General features: G+C 36.4%; 1 protein-coding gene across 2 annotated transcripts in view; it reads right to left on the bottom strand.

The window, feature by feature from the left end:
• Positions 1-17,338, bottom strand: part of NXPH1 (neurexophilin 1) — a 280,036-nt gene that overhangs the window by 86,980 nt on the left and 175,718 nt on the right. The window lies entirely within an intron of this gene.

Raw genomic sequence — 17,338 nt, 5'->3', positions numbered from 1 at the left:
ATAAAAGCTAGAGTAGCTGAAAGCTTAAAAGATGACATTCACAATATCTAAACAAAAAAAGTGCTGTTAGAGCAGCAGATCAGCTGCTCTGAAAAAAAAAGAAGGCTAACTAGGGACAGTCCAGCCTCACTGGCCAGACCAGGAAATGAGTTAGTCCCAGCAACAGACAAGATGAGGGCATGGTTTTCAGGGTTGCAGCTGCACAAAAGGCAGAGGTCCTGGAAGTTCCTTGATCTGTGTATAAAATCTGACCACATGTCTATGGTCTCTACTCTCTGCATGGAGAGAGTAGACCGAAGTAGTACACAAAAGCATTGGAATACCATACACAGGGTTCCAAGGGAGGGGAAGCCAGTCTCTTCCATTAGAACTGTAACACAAAGTAAGGGTAGGATCATAAAATCACAGCCAGACCCCTAATTCTGGAACTTGAGGACCAAGTGAGCAAAGCTGGCCTATTACTGAACCTTCGATTATTACTCAGATTCTAACGTTTAACTTATTGTAGGGGCCCAATGGCCTTGGAGTCTGAACAACTGAGTCTTCAGTTGGCCCTAAGCAGCGCAAACTAAGAGAAGATAAATGGTGTAGATCAGAAAACCAAACAGGTCTCTGTAGTTGAAGACCTGTATAAACCTGATGCTGAGGATTGAAGCCAGAGTGGAATATGTCAACATTAGAACATATGTTCACATATGGGACTTGCTCTCCCATGCCCATGGCAGACATCAAAAATCAATCACAGCATGCTTTTCCACTGAACGCAGATATATTCTTCTTGTCTGCCTTAGCCTAAACTTGATGCCACAATTACTAATTGATTGGAATTGGCATTCCAATGGAAGTGAAATCAATTAGCTCTCCTTGATTTGCCCTTTCCTTTTTAATCCTTTGCTGTTAGGTTTTTATGGAAAATTTTAAAGTAATGGCATTATCTCCTGTAGGCAGATGTTGTTCCTTTACCTATTTAATGGGGAGAAGGTGGTTTGAAAAATATCAGAGGCACTATTGAAAATTCTGCTGACTGATGAACACTTTTGCAGGCCAAAAAGTATTTTTTGGATCTTATCTGGAAGACAGTTCTACAGATAAATTTCTTTAAATATTCCCATAGTGTCCTGAATTAAACTTTTGTTTAAAGGGAACACAGAGACAAACACAGGGAGCTTTCACTTACATTTGCTCAAATATCCCAAAGGGCTGTGGCTGGAGTTTAGCTATTGAGCAAAAGAGTCTCCTGAGTCTATAAGCTCAAACATAATCCTTTTCAGGGTGTAGATGAAGCTGGGCACAATTAGGCACAAAACGATATCTTTAAAGAAAAAAGAAAGTCTATGCAGGCTGCAGTCCAACTTCAATAAAAAAATAAAAGAGAGAAAGAAAAGCCATACCCTTGGATAGATAACATGACCTTCAGTGGGTGTAAGTAAGAAGCATTAGTTTTAAGCATCACACTCTTTGGATCCTCTCTCTCTTTCAAAGAGTAAAACTCTTTAATAAATAGGAGATAAAATTAATACACATTTTATAGCTCTATCAGTTAACTGAAACAACTGGGCAATCTGTTCAATTGCAATTACAAAAATTCTAAATTTGGTTGGATGAGTTCTTTTTGTTGTTTTTTTCCAAAAATATTGTTCTAGTGTTCCATTGGTTAAAGACTTAAAATAAATGCTTCCAGAAAATAATTCAGTAGAATGAAATATGATTTCCACGGGGTGCTGATTTTTTTTAACTATGTTCTTTTACTTATTTAAATACTACAAATGGGTTTAGACCCAATGTTGCCTGTTACTCGCCAACATTCCAGCAGATGATTGAGCAATGGTTCTTCATCCAAATTATCTACTTTGATATGTCTTTATTTCCTTTTTTCTATGGCCATGGCATTGCTCTTAAGATTTAACTGTCATCTTGATAAAGGGGGAAGTTGCAGAAACCAATTACTAAGATCTTGTAGAATTTAATAGAATAATTTAAACAATGCCCGAGAGATTCAATGTATTTACAACACCAAAAAGAGAAAAGTAGAGAAAGACACTTGAAAGAAACTCTAAAGTTCTTTCAAGTTCAATAGCTGTCTAACTAAATAGAATGTGATGTGAGATTTTAGGGCAAAAGCAGCAAAGAGGGCTGTGTATTAGTTCTTAAAGAACTGTACCTTCAGCCTGCTAGTAGCTGTCATTCCCATAACCTTTGAAGAAATCCAAGTTTACCTTTACCTCAGTGACATGGCATTTTTTCTGTTTGCAAGTCTTATTCAGCACTTTAGGTTGCCTCTTGAAAATTGCGTGCTGGTTGACTGCTTTAGACAGATAAGACTTCTAAACTGCTTTTGACAAAAATGATTACAGGTCATTTTTTAACATATTCCCAATATTATAAATATATCCTCAAAATAGGGTTTGTGCTTTCAGTTATATGTTGACGACAGGAAGCAAAAGTGTCATTTCTACACATGGTAGAAAGTTATATAGAAATTATTGGGTATTCAAGTACTTCAAAAATGCCCAATAAAGGAGTTGAAACTTCTGCAATCTGGAGTTCTCAATACTTATTCTTGGGAAAATTATAAGAGGTTTGGGCCAGAAATGAATTCTTTGTGTCTGCCTGCTTTCCTGTTAGGTAAGCAAATAGCTATGAGCCTTACTGTTTTCTGGGTCATTTCCATAGCAAATCACATAGTGAGGGAAGGCAGCTCTTTTTGGAAAGAAATCTTCTGGACAATCTCTATAATGCAGATACCTATAAAAGTAAGATTTGATGTCAAAAAATTTCACACTTATTACTTTGTATATTAATGCAGATGTAGCTGTATCATGGGCCTGAAATGTTCAGACAAGTGTGATAAAAAAAAAAAAAAAAAAAAAATTAACAACAACAAAAAAACTATCATTATCCAGGAAATTGAAAAATAAATAGAAGTTACCATGGGATAGATTTTAACCTAACATCAAATTCAACTTTCAAACAATCAGAATTGGCCTATATTGGAATAAATGGTTCCATTATGAAGAGAAATCCCTATTTACAGATGCTCTTAAGCAAAGGTTTTTCAATAAATAAGGAAATCAGGCAAAGTATATGAAGGTCTGACAAGTTCGCAAACTTGTTGCAATGATGTTGCTAACCATTTTTGATATCAGAGGGATTATTCACTATGAATTTGTACCAACTGGACAAACAGTTAACCATTTGGAAGTGCTGAAAAGGCTGCATGAAAAAGCTAGACGACCTGAAATTTTCTCCAACAATTCATGGCTGTTGCATCAAGACAATGTATCAGCTCACACAGCACTGTCTGTGAGGGAGATTTTAACCAGTCAATAAATAACTGTATTGGAACACCCTCCCTATTCACCTGATCTGTCCCGCAATGACTTATTCCTTTACCTGAAGATAAAGGAAATGTTGAAAGGAAGACATGTTGATGACATTCAGGACATCAAGAGTAATATGACGACAGTTCTGATGACCATTCCAGAAAAAGAGTTCCAAAATTGCTTTGAGGGTGGATTAGGCACTGGCATGAGTGCACAACTTCCCAAGGTGAGTACTTTGAAGGTGACCGTAGTGATAGTCAGCAATGAGGTATGTAGCACTTTTTCTAGGATGAGTTCACAAACTTAATTGGCAGACCTCACATAACCTGGTATCTCAAGTTCTTAAACAAATACTTCATATACTCAAGTACATATATTTATCTTTAGTACAAACTGACAAGCCACTTCCATCTGTAGACCTTATCTTTTCATCTGCAAAAAAGAGGGTTCAACTGAAATGATAATTGTCAAATATGTGCATTGTGGTCAGCCTACACAGGGCCAGCTGGATGAGCTATGGACTGTATAAAAATTACAAGTCCTTTTCTCAGTTCTTATGGATAATTGGCTGGAAATTTCTTTTTACTTATTATTTTCCTATTATTAAAGGCTACTAAATATCCTTTTGAATGGCTTGTTAAATGTTTCTAAAGTTTGGGGTTCATAAACCAATGTTGGCAGAATACTAGAGCATACTGAGGCTGAAATTAAATATTCTAGTAAGCAATTTGGTTCACACAACACTGTGGACAATGTTTATGTGCTTTCACATTCCCACAGTTTTTAGGAAGGAAGCTTTGTTAGATCATCCATAGGGATGTCTTGAGTTGACTGCAGTTTTCATTTGCTGTTATCGTTATTTTAATAATACATTATGCTTGTATTAAAATCATTGTTATTAATTGAGTTCATGTGACTTGTTTGGTTGCATTTGGGAGTGCATGGATTCATCACTGATAATGTCTATAAAATTTCATTAGCTAGTCGTTCACATATAGATACATGAATCCATGGCAATTTGAAAAAATATCACCCATGGCCAAAGTGATGTCATATTGCACAGAGCAGTAAAGAATCTTCTCCAAAATATATCTGCCATGTTTCCTTTTTAATCACTAGATTCTTTGATCTACCAGAATGCTCATCTAAACAAAATATGTCTCAAATAATCTTAGAAAGGTATATTTAAAATCTCCTAACAAACTGGAAGATTTCTAGGAGTTTTCAGAGCCCTACTTTATAGTTCCAACTCTACACTGTGGAAATCCTTCTCATGCTGTTAAGGGAGATTTGAGAGTGAGTTGAGATGACATCATGTTAACTTACAAGAAGAAAGCTGGTCACGCAGCTACTATCTTTGAAGAGCGTGCTTTCTAGTTCAGACGAATCATGAGGAATCAAGAAAGACAGATTACATGCTCCAGTCACTGTTCCAGCTGCTATATTTGGGAAACAGGGAGATTTGCCACTATGCATATATAAGTGTGAAAAATCAAAGATTACCACCTAAAATGACTGATATCCCACTTACCTCTGACAAGTCTCAAAGTAGCCAGACGTGAGGCTTTCAGAGAAAAAGACCCGAAGACAAAGAGTTAGAGATAGACTTACATGTAAACAGGTGAACAGTAGAATCAAGAACACCAATACAGAAGTAAATAGCAACCTGAATAGATAAAATACTGAGAGAAAATACTATTGGACAAGCTGTGACATGTTTTAGATCTTAAATCTTGCTTCAACCTAAAATTCTTTGCTTAGTCACCATAAAGAGATTTTCCTAATTCAATATATTAATTCTAAATAAAGAGATTAATTAGGAGACAGAAAATTTCAATTATGTATAAATCCCTGCTCCCCAGCCACCAGTCCCTAGAGAGAAAAGGAAGTAAAGGAAATTTTCAAGTTTGCCACAGCCATCTGATGGCAGCTCCCCAAATGGCAGATACAAGGTCTCAGAGCTACATGAGCTCTTCTTCAGTGTTGTAGGTATCTCAGGGAGCACTAAAGACTATCCTATGTTCTACACATATACAACACTGTCCTCTGTCAGACCGTAGCTGAGGACATTTGTACTATGAAAGAGGCAATACCCACCTTGATCAAATTCATTTGAAATAAAGTAAAGAAACGTTGAAATTAGAATTATGGTTTTAAAGATCATGCCTTGACACAAGTTACAAGGTGTAATTTGCTTCTAATGAGAGAACATTAGAAAAGAATGGAATAGAATTCCAATGAATCAATACCTGGAATATATCCCATAATCCATAGCCCTGTGGATTTTGACCACAGTACTTGTGAATAACAACACTGAGGTGAGGAAAAATTGTTCAAGCGCTTGTGAGTGGTAATTTCATGGACACAGTGCTAACAAAACAACAAAGCAAAGCAATGAAAGTAAAAACATTGAAATAGGGCTAATTCTATTAATAATGGCATACTGAAAAAAGAAAAAGACCTGCACTAGTACTTTCAAACAACAAAATGAAGTCAAATTATGCATAACTTCAATAGTTTGACTTTGTTTGGCTCATTAACATCACAGTCAAAAAGAGAACGGGAGAATTCAACACTCATAAGAATTAGTTCAATTTTTTTAATTAGTTGGGCTATCTCTTTTGCTAGTAAAAGGACAACTTGCTGAGAACATTAACTAATGTGTTTTATTACCCGTGCTTATAAGCGGTTTTAATAAATATCATGCCAAAATGTCTAGTTCTGTTTGCATTATTTTCACCAAATATTTGTTGTTGTGTTGTTCTTTGGCCAAATCTTGGAGCACACATGGGTATGCATTTGGAACAACATGCAATACTAGGTGCAAAATTTAATGCTCAAGGTGCAGCATTAAACACCTTGAGAATAGTGAGTAATTCCAAAACACTGTACAATTTCAATGCTTCACTTGGCTTTTCATTCGCTATTGGATTGAATTGAACTCAACACTTATAATTTTCTAAAATGTCTTAGTAGGAATGACTTTCTATGTGAAGTCTCTTAATGAGCAGCAGACCTGGCACTATAATGTCACTCTCTAATTGAATCTATTATAATAATATTATGTCAGTATGATGCTACTGAACTACCATCAGTAAGCCTTACAACATGAATTGTTCTGGCAAAGTTAATAGCATATTTTTTCCTAAGATCTAGGGGTGAAATGTGGGGGAGGGAAATAGTCATTCATCTTGACTACTTTAGCACAGTACAACCAAATCACGCAAAGGGATATAAAAATTCAAAGCTGTTATGTAGGATATCCAAGGCAAGAATATCTAATTTGCAGAGAGAAGAGTTGTAGAATTTAAATTATCCACAGTGACTGCCTAAACTGATAAATGTACCAGATAATTTCTAAACTCTCCACTTCACTTTGTCTGTGTAGCTACAACTGTGTTTAGAGAGTCCCCCACATGGCTTTAAATTGATTCATTTGTAATATACTGCAGATGGTACTTCCATTTATTACTGGGTGTTGCTCTGCACTGTATCATAACTTCAGCCTTTGGATAGCAATCTGCACATTTTTCACCAGTGGTCTCTACTTAATAGACAATACTATGTAGTTATTACCTAAAATATAAAGAACAATTTCAGTAATTACAATGAATTATCCATATAACAGCTTGTAATACTATTTTAATACACCAAGGTAAAAATGAATATGCCTTATTTTTAACTAGCTATGAAAACCTATCCAAAGACTTTAAATGAAACGATATCTCCCCCAACCACCCATAAGTCATTACAAGCCTTATATCAGAAAGCATTTATTATGGCTCCTTACAATTCTATTTTTTCAGCAAGCCAATTTATAAATTGGCTATAATTTCTGAAAGTTGGTCTCAGTTCAAGAATAAACTTCCCAGAACTAAGCTGACCTATTTTAAATATCCATGTAGCATAAATTTCAAAACACTTAACTTTAAAAACTGAACACTTCTGTATAAAATGAATGCTTAAGAAGCAAATGTTGTATAATTGTTTTTTGTTTCTATATGGGATTTTCATAAATATCTGAGTAAAATTTTTCCTGTGACCATAAAACTCTACAATAATGTGGATAACGAATAACCTTTCTTAATATTTCGATAATGCAACAGTACTTCTGAAATAGAATCTCGTGGTTTTGAAGATTTGTTTTTATTCATCCCTTAATTCTTTCACTCCTTCTTTCCAAAACCAGCACAAAGCCATTAGAACAGTTTACTAGATTTATCTTAAATTTGCCAAGAATTAGAATGCATGTGGCCTTGACCAATCTCATTAGCCTAATGATAGTGAGATATATGAGGCTTTCTTCATTCCACCCCAGATGGGGTCTGGCTTCAAGGGAAAATGCAGCCATCATAAAATAACCTTAGCAGATAACAACTGTACCACAGTCTGTTCAAGCTAAGGCATCAAATCTCTGCTAAATTTTCACATTCTAGTTCCAAATTTAGGTTCTTTGTTTATCCAGAAAAGATTGATTTGCATTTCTTTTCTTTCAAATACATCAATCTTTTTTGTATACCACTCAAGAGCATACTTGAATCTTCCTGAAGATAATTTATGCCTTGTTTTGGCATATGAATAGAATCATTTTTTTCACACCCCATAGTTGTCTTTCTTTACACATACACAAAAAGGCCTCATTTAATTCAGAGGAAATGAAACTTCTAGTTTAACTAGTACATTTTTTTCAGTCGTATCCCCAGAAATGATATTCTTGTCATTGACTTTCCTATTTAAAAAATATTTGCTTGTTGCTGGGTTTGGGCAGTTTTTGTTTGTTTGTTTGTTTTGGGGTTTTTTGTTGTTGTTGTTGTTTTATTTATAATGACATTTCTGACCTTAAATTATCAAAGAAGTATGCATAATGGCCCCCAATGTTCCCTACCTGGTTGAATCAATAAAAACCAAGTATTTGTACAGAATTGTATTGAAATTTTGTCTGAAGATAAGTAACTCTAACTCTGTAACACATTAGTGACTTTTTTATTTGCACCTTTTCATTTCTCTTCACTGTGAAACCCTTCAGGAAATATTCTCAAGTTAATAAGTCATCTACATATTCACCCTTTACATTTCCCTTACTTTGATTCAGGAAAAATAATTGAATCCATTAAAATGAAAAATAATAATAACTTCTGAACACTCTAATGATTCCAGTTGATGTGATATGCTCTCATTTTCACTTTGGCAATTGTTCTCATCTATAGCCGAGATAACCTGTCCAGTCTAGACATCACTTCTTCCTTGTCCTTCTCTTTTTATAAAAGCATTTTATGCTCATGCCGTGCCTTTCATGTAAAGAATCTCAAAGTGGTTCTTTTTTTCTAATATGTCTTTATATTCTCTGGAGAACCAAAGAGGTTTTTTGCTTTTTTTTTTTTTGCGCTCTAGCTTTCTTTTATGGGTAAAATCTGGTCTGGTTGCTAAGAAGCACAGATTTGAATACAGTCTCTAGCAGCTTCTACCCTTCCACTTTTAAAATGGTTATTCTTTTTAATCCATTGAAGTGCATTTGACTATCATTTTTTAAAATCTCCTTTTAAAAGTCAAAATGCAACTCTCTGGAAACCAATGAATCTCATTGCCACGGTATGGTGGATTCTCCTGCTTCAAGATCTATAATCATTTCTTCAGTGTCAGTAATAAAATGCTTCAGTAACTTCTCCCAGCCCCTTGGCAATCTGCCTACTGTCAGCCCATTCTCCCCTGCAATCCTAGTACTCAAAGTGCTGGAATGATGGCACTGCTCTCATGGCAGTGTGGAACACTGAAGGCCTGCAAGGCTTTTCTTTGTTTTATATGTGATATTAGATGGAGAACGTATATTGCATAATTAATAAGCTTATTTCGTTGTCAACTTTCCCTGAGTCCATTATCCCTCCCATATAGACTTGCCTATGTACATATGGCCTTTATTTCTAAAATAATAAGTGTTTCTATTTGGGTTTTATTTCAGGTGTTCTTTTTGTGTGTGTGTGTGTTTTTGTCCTGATTCATTTATCCAATGAATATTCCCTTGTAACCTTGCCTAAGGTCATGCATGAGTGCCCAGCTACTCAAATAATAGTTGTTTGGACACCACATGTGCATGAGAACTTGCATTAATCTGCATTTTTATTCTTCCTTCCAAGTGGGCCAATTCGCCTAAACATGCATTAATCATTTACTATGTGTCAAGCACTGGGCTAGGTATCGGAATGCAATGATGAAGAAAGTCCTACTCTTGTTCTCACAGAGATCATTGTCGAGTGGAGGTAACATACATTAACAGAGATATAACAATATGGGAGATGTGCAATCAGAGGTATTGCAGGGTATTTAGGAGAATATGCAGAGAGGCACTTAGCCCAGCTGAGGAAGGGAGTGAGGAAGTCAGGAAAGATAAACTGGGAAAGAGAAAGTCTGAGCAGAGACATATAGGATGCGTAGGAGTTAAGTAGGCAGAATGTGGGTAAAAGCATCCCAAGAATAAGGGAAGCACGAATAATGGCTTGGAAATGATAAATACCACATTGCTTATGGGGAATTACTAGTTTGCTGTTATTCAAGCATAAAATCTGAGTGGAGTATGCCAGTATGAAGAATGGAAGACATTATCATGAACCAGATCATGAAGCGCCATATGCAGCATTTTGAACTTGCAAAATGGATAATTAAAGAACACGTTAGTTTTCTATGACCCGAGGCCTCAAACTAGAGTGTAATATTAGCGCAAAGTACTGGCAAAGTGTGCTAATAAAGCCTATATTTATCACTCATTGTAAAGAGCCACTGAAAAGGAAAAGATTGAAACTCAAGTGCTTGTTCAGAGGTCCACCAGGGCAGTGAAAATGTCATGGGGTCTAAGCTGTGGGGTGGCAAGTTACCCTCAGCAGAAAGAAAGCGCTGGAGTAGGGAACATATTACAAGTTGCCAAAAAGAAAGTACATTGCATGACAATGATTATAGTCTTTAGAAATGTCAGACTTATGAAAATCCACAAAGTTGTAGGTCACAAGAGAGCCTGAGACCCAAAGACGCGTAACCCATTATGTATGTCCAACTATGCAGCGTCACACCGAGTATGATGTGGATGCCAGCACTTTCCTTACCAAAAGTTTCTCCCTCTTTTCAGAATTGACTTTACTCATCAGGTTAATACATACTTTGTTTCCTAGTGAAGCCTGGCATGCTTAAAGAGAAAGAGGTCCCTCAGCAGAAATGTAAAGAAAAATGGAACGCCCCAAAACATAAAAAGTAATAGCACCTTGCATTTTCTATACCCCTAAACCAACAAACAGAAAAACAGTGTTCATCTAGTGCAGATAAGAGAACTGATTCACAGACCAAATGAAAATTATGTAACTACGTAACTGAAGGTCATAGAGAAAATCAGTCATCTCAAGATCAGACGGAGCCCAGGACTGTGACTCATTGTTTAAAATCCCCCATTATGTCACTTATCTAATGGAATGCTGTGGGTTAATCTGCAATTGCACTTTGCCAAAATCATTTCCAAAAATCTTTAGCTTGACATTGATCTAGGATAACAGATGATGCCTGAATCATAAGGAGGATTGCAAACTTTTTATCTCTTTTTGTGAAAACAAAGATTGGAAAGCTTTGTTAAAACTGGTTATGAGCCAGTTTCTGCTCATGCCTCTGGAAAATGTTCTGAGAAATAGGGACCGTAGAGTTAAAAGGAGTTGGTAGATTTCTAACGCAAGAGCATCCTCTTCAAAAGATTTGTAATTCATATATTTTATAGTCTACTCCAGACTGTGTTCCACAGCATTTCTTTCAGTCACTGAGAGCTCTGGCAGAGGTTAATTGACCAGGGAAGGCATTTATCATTCCAGGTTTGTCATTTAAGCAGAATGGTACTGTGTGCATAACTCTTTTCTGCATATTTGGACCTAATAGGATTTAGTAATGTTTATAGTGCAATAAGGAAAAGATACAGAGTTTTAAGTATGTCTTCCCCCTAACTTCCTAGTAGAAATAGCTACTAAATGCATAGCAACCTATTATGATAGTTCCTCAGCTCTTAAAAATATATATATATAAATTTGATGTTGGAAGTAAAAAATTAAGAGTTTTTCTATTCAACCAAGTCACGCTGTGTTTATTTCAAAATGTTGTATAAATATATTTATTGACCATTTCAATAACTGATTATAAATCAATGAGGTTGCAAAAAAGAAAGTAAAAGTTTTCTAACGCAAAGGTCAAAACAATTGTGACACAAAGGAGTCTCAAAATGATAGTATAATACGGAACTTAGAACATGTTCTTTTTTAAAACGAGGTGTGATCAAAACATATGGTGAATGTTTAAATAAAAAAATTATTACGGTAAAAGACACATTGCCATTAATCCTCCTTAAAATACCCCCCTCACTTCAAAAACACTTATCCCATCATTCTTGCCACTTCTGAAGCAGTTCTGGAAGTCCTCTTTTGTGAGTGTCTTTAGTTGTGCTGTCATGGCTGCCTCGATGTTCTGAATTATTTAGACTTTGGGGAAGAGCCAGAAGTCGCATGGTGCCAGATCCAGTGAATAAGGTGGATGAGGACACATCGTAATGTTTTTATTTGACAGAAATTGCCATATACCAGAAGCGATGTGTAACATGGAGCATTGTCATGATGGAGGATGATTTATAGCACTCTTTAAAACACACCTTCTCTCAACTGTAGCACACATCGGACTGACTGCACCGAGCAAATTGAAACTTGTCACACGCTATTACTAAGGTTCCATGCACTACTTCCTGTATTAAAGATCCCTGCCTTTCAGTTGGATGGCACACGGCAGTAGCATTCACCATAGTTTTTGATCACACCTTGTAAAGACATGAAAGAAGACTTCCAGAACTACTTCAGAAAGTGGCAAAAATGGTGGGATAAGTGTGTTCAAAGTGAGGGGAAGTATTTTGATGGGGATTAATGGCAATGTGCCTTTTACTGTAATAAATTGTTTTTTATTTGAACATTCACTGTATGTTTTGATCACACCTCATGAAACTCCATCCATTCACTCATTTGTTCAAAAAGATTTATGGAGTGCCTACTGCGGGTCATGCCCTCCTTGTATTTCTCCACATGAGACTAACCTATCCTTCTGGCTTGGCCTTCTATGTCTGCTTTGCAGATAACACTTTTTCTCCTTACCACCTAAATATGGGCATGTGTCAGGGCTTTTCTCAGTTTTCTTTTTGTATATTTCTTTACTCATAACTTTCATTCAATCCCATGATTTCAGCTATTACCCTCTGTGCCAGTATGAGAAAGTGGCATCTCGAGCTCAGATATCCTCAGAACTTTGTCCATCTTTCTCCAGCAAGTATTCAATTAGAAAGCTCAGATTCACTTGAAACTCTTCTGAAACTAAACACGTACTCTCCCCACCACATACTTGCTCTGAAGACTTTCATATCTCCATACAAAATGTGACCATATGCAATTAGCAAGGCCTTAATGCCAAGACTCATGCTTAAGCGAGTCCTCTGATGCTTTGGGTTAAACAACTAACCCAGTCTTAACAATTATTCCTGCACATCTGCTCTTTTTTTCTACTCAGACTGCTTCTGCTTTAGGCTGCAAGGCCTGACCTATTTCTTCCTCTTCCCTCTGGTTCAATTATTATTATGAAAATCTTCAATACACAGAAAAAAGGAAAGAACAGCACAGCCTTCATATACATACTCACAAACTAGATTTAATAACTTATAACATATTATATTGTCTTTTTCTATATCCATATCTGGATCTAGCTATAGGTATAGGATTAGAGATGGGAATGAAGATGGGGGTGGGTACGGGTGTGAATATAGATATGAATATAGACAGAAATAAGATGTAGATATAGATACAGATACAATACGATATATATATATATAATATTTGCCAAGCAATCTGAAAGTAAGGGACAGATATCACAAGACTTTTCAGCATATATCACGTATCTCTTAAGAACTTCCTTTTACATTACCACAATATCATTATCACAACTAAAAATGAACAGTGTTCCACAAATATTATCTAAAATCCAGTCCACATTGAAATATCCCCACTGGCTTTTATAGGTGTTGTTTTTAAAACTATGATTCCATCACAGTTCACAAATTATAGTTGTATTTAATTATTCTACCTCTTGCTCTCCTTTTTAATTCCCTCCCTCCTATTTATTTTTCATGACAGTTTATCTAAGAGAATGTCAGATAACTTGAATGTATCTGATGGTTCCCTTGAAATGCCATTTATCGTCTATATCTTTCCCCTATAAATAGAGAGGCATGACCTATTCCAATTACTTTCTAATTGGTCCCTTTCATTTCATCTAATTTTCACAATCTTTTATATACCAAATGAATTTTTCTCTCTACTCTCCTTAGTTTTAATTCCTCTGCTAAAATCCTCCCTGTCCCCACTCTTCTGCACCAATCCTTCCCAACCACCATTCCTCCAGCTTCATAAAATCCAGGCCACTCAGTTTTCCTTTAAGTTCTCCTCAAGCTGGTCCTGACCCACTTCTGTGGTTATCCCTAACTGTTCCCCTATTTAAATCTTGGTTTCACAAACTGTTCCCTGGAGCACACCACGTACTTCTCCATCTCTCTGTTTTTACTCTTTCTGATTTCAGGACACTCTCAATTTTTCAAGTCTTGCCTTCAAGATTTAGTTCAAATATTTCCTTCATTATGCTTCTCCAGACCACCCCAGGGCCAACAATTATTTTCTTCCTGTGAACTCATACTCCTTCATATTCATGTGGTATTGTTCATTTGAAAATTAGTGATATGCTGCCTCAAAACAGTCATTTAATGTTTCCTCATAGATTACTCATCACTTGTACTATATAACTTTTCATATTGCCTCTCAGCCATATTTTAAGTTTTGCTAGTATAGGGCTCAAGCAAAGTTAAATTCATGCACAAGTTCCCCTAATAATAAGTACTCAATAAATATTTATCTGGCTCATTGATAGATCATAGAAAAATATCCAGACACATGAGAAAACTAAACTTACAGTTCGAAAGAGGCTTAACTTCTGTAAAATCATCACTAATATGCAACAATTACCTTGAATTGTCATGCTAACTAGTAATCAACCCAAACATCAAATTTCAGAAATGTACACTTCAGCCACTGATGGCCTAAAGGAAAGGGGAAGAACTGAACTTTAAAGAGTCTGAGTTCAAGTAACAGTTCTGCTCATATAACTATATGCCCTTAGGCAAGCTACTTTTGATTTCAGTTTTATTGTCTTTACAATGGGAATAATGACAACTACCTTCCCAGTTAGTTGAGGAAAAATGAAATAATAATGACACAAGTACATTAACTCAATCCCTAGCTTTAGCGAGGGTCTCAATAATTGTTACCTGAATCTAATTTGAGATTTCAGTCTCTTGCTTGAAGTCTAGAAGAAACAACAATAAATCTCATGTTAAAAGAGAGGCTCTTCAAATGTTTGATATCCAGTCATTCTAAGAATTTTCAGGAAATAACTTTGAATATTAAACTAGCCAAAAATATGAATACTCACTGAACCATGCAGAGCGCTATTATCAGCTTGTTTGTGCAAAGTGACTGTTCAGTGTGTCTTACATAGGTGAGGGCATTCATGACTAGAGCAACTGCACGGGTTTCAGAAGCAGAGTGACCTTGATCGGTGCTGTCTCCACCACTTACGGGCTTGATAAACATGTAACTGTGCGTAAGATGTAGGCAATAATAATACCTACCGTAAAGGTACTATTATTAAGTGAGACAATCCATGTGAAGTGTTTAACCGAATGACATGTAGACAGTAAGTGCTCAATAAAGGGTGACTACCATACTGCTGCTTCTTGGTACAAATGTTCTTTGTTCCAAAGCTGTTACCAAAACTAATATATGGAAAGTTCTAAGCTAGTGTTTTTCTTACCCTGCTTCTCTGCTACAACCCACCCTGTCGAGTGGCTACCTGTCTCAATCACCATCCTTTCCTGTCTCTGAGTCCTGGCCTGTGCTAAGCTTCTTCCTCTTCCACTGCCCAAATACTAAAGCTCTGACTTCACCCATGTCTCTTTCATTGAGATTGTCACTTTTCAATCTTTGATGGCCTTGTTTTCCCTTGACCTCCCCAGCGACACTCATACCAGATTTAGTTATATATTGACTTGTACTGACTTCTTTTTCCACAATAATGTGTCTTTTCTACCAACTAAATTACAAAGTTTTTGAGGGCAAGGATGATATCTTGTTCCCTGGCCCAGTTTAGTGTCATAACAATAATTATTTGCTGAAGTAATATAGGTAAGTGACCGTAACAAAAGCACTTTCTGGAAACTCACACAGTATGTGAAACTTTACATTGTGATAGCTTTTATTCTTAGGTTATGAATCATCTTTTCAAAGGTAGAAGAAAACACGCTTAAGCTAGAAGAGATTAGATCAAACTGGAACATTCATTTCTAAATCTCTCCTCTCTCCCAAGGCCATTAATGTGACAAATCAGAATTTTTAACCATTTGTGAAAGAGTGCAGATGATTTTTTGGTTGTTGTTTGACCAGAAATATATTAGGATTCTTCATGCATTAAATGACAACAATCGAATCCAAGTATTTTAAGGACAGGGAGAATTGATTGATTCATTTAACTCTAAAATGCAGAATTCGTTTTGGCTATTTTGTTCAGCTTGACATTAAATGATATCAGCAGGGCTCAGTTTATCTCTCAGCTCTCCTCATTCCCAGTGTTAGCTTCAGGATTCAAGATGGTGGCAGAAGCTCCAGCCTGCAAGTTTTCTCATTCAGTTCCAGACGGGTAGCAATATTTTCTTTCCCAAAAGTCACTGGAAAGTTTATAAGATACGATTAACTCTGATTGAACCTGTGACTACCCTCGAGCCAATCAGAGTAGCCAGCACACAGACCTACTGAGGCCCACACCTCAAACCTGGGTCAGAAGTGTCAGTGAGTTGGCTTCCTGGGACCACAGAGACTGCGAGTCAGGGGGAGAGGTTCCTTAGCAGGAAATGGATACAGGTATCAGAAGGTGAGTGAATGTGTTCTGGGGAAATATTTCCAAGAGTTACAGACTGTTAGTCATGCAGTAATCTTTCAATAAACTGTCAGTAACTTAAGTCGGTCTCTCTTCATCCATTATATGCTAGGACTGTGCTTCTGAGTTGTGAGAAGAGTCAGTGTCTCAACAAAGCACAGAACAGTAGCTTGTGGGTAGGGAAGATTCATCCAAGAGGCAGTGTGATATTGTAGAAAGACCTACTAATTAAGTGAAGTCTCAAGCCCTGGCCTATAGATACAGAGTCACCACCTAATTGCTGTAAGGAGTTGAGACATGTCTCAATTTCTCTGTATCTTACTTTCCTCATTGATAAAATAGGGACAATAACACCTGCCCAGTCTACTTCACAGAGTTGCAAAACAAAACAAAACAAAAATCATAAAATAATACCTATCAGTGTATTTTGTAAACTGTAGAGTATTATACAAATGTGAGGCAGTATTCCTATTTTCTGGGACTGTTTCCCATTTGAAAAACAAGTTGGGAGACAGGTGATCTCTAAATATTTTCTTACACTGAATGTATACTATTCTATTATCAGATTCTGCTTCATAACTAAATGAATCCATAGGGGTCAATGAGGTTGCTCAATTTGGATACAGCTAACATGACAGATATATGTTGGTAGGATCGGCCAGGATATGAAAACTTATTAAAACTTAAATTATTGATCCCATTACTTTACAGGATTTCTGAAAGAGCACTGAGTAAACATAAGCAAAAGAAAGCCACGATTAACCAAAACCATAGTAAAGAGCTCACAATGGAAATATAATTGTAAGTTTCATGCCCTAAGCAGGGACAAATGTTAATAAGAGCATAGACTAAACTTACAGAAGTTGAGTGGGGGAAATAGAAGATTGAGAGGGCAATCTGATCCAGGAGACTAGATGTAGACTGCTGAAGACACAGAGAGCCTGATTTCTTCCAAATAGGAAGTAATGCTCCTGCAACATACACGC

Source organism: Rhinolophus sinicus, linkage group LG09 (assembly GCF_036562045.2).
Source record: "Rhinolophus sinicus isolate RSC01 linkage group LG09, ASM3656204v1, whole genome shotgun sequence".
NCBI classification, from domain to species: domain Eukaryota; kingdom Metazoa; phylum Chordata; class Mammalia; order Chiroptera; family Rhinolophidae; genus Rhinolophus; species Rhinolophus sinicus.
Note: the sequence above shows the minus strand (reverse complement) of the source record. Positions and strands in the feature narration are given on the sequence as shown.